We start from the raw sequence: 845 nt of genomic DNA on the forward strand, positions 1-845 counted from the left end.
AGGTTCTCCATTAAAGGGATAAGGATAAGGATAATTTTATTTCTATACCGCCCCTCTCCTGAAGGACTAGGGCGGTGTACAGCCAGGTAAAAACACAATATAAATATCACAATTTAAATTTAAATTGTCTCCTGTTTGAACAGGGGGTTGGACTAGAAGACCTCCAAGGTCCCTTCCAACTCTGTTATTCTCTTATTATGAAACAAATATTAAGAGGCAGTTTCATAACTTAAAACCTCTTATGTAGCTCTCTCTTGCTAAGAAACCTCTATTCTGATTCATCGACTGATTGAATTTATGAAGTGCATTTCCGAAACTATAAAAGGGAAGGGGTTAATTTGCTCAGTCTATTCTTTAAAAGAAACTGAAGAACCAAGAGATTCCCAGGAGCCCCTCCTATCTGCCAGACAAATGTTTTCAGGGATTTTGGACGCTCGGTCCTGCCAATTCCCCTTACTCCTTCAGGCTTCTCACGCGCTTAGCGGTAACAGCAATGTGACACTATCGATATTCCCTCGGCTCTTCAAAGAGTGGGACTCTGGCAAGTCGGGCCGTGGGGTTTTCACACCTCTGTCGCCCCGCCCAGCCCCCGTTCAGTCTCCTGCGCGGTCGTCCCCCCCCTCCCCCTCCCGCCCGCCAGGATGCTGGAGAGATGCGCTCTGGTTTTCCGCCTCGCCGCGCTCGCTTCTCTTCGGGTGTCGTCCTCCTTCGCCTTACAAGGCTGCGCGCGAAGCTCCCCCTCCTCGTTCTCGTAGGTGGCAGGGGGCGGAGCTCTTGGCGCCGAGGTTTTGGGACCCTGCTTTGGCTCTTCCCTCCCAGAATCGAGCGCGGCGGCCGCAGCTGGT

Source organism: Pituophis catenifer, unplaced genomic scaffold (genome assembly GCF_029215685.1).
Source record: "Pituophis catenifer annectens isolate HBS135680 unplaced genomic scaffold, rPitCat1.0.hap2 SCAF_1, whole genome shotgun sequence".
In the NCBI taxonomy this organism is placed as follows: domain Eukaryota; kingdom Metazoa; phylum Chordata; class Lepidosauria; order Squamata; family Colubridae; genus Pituophis; species Pituophis catenifer.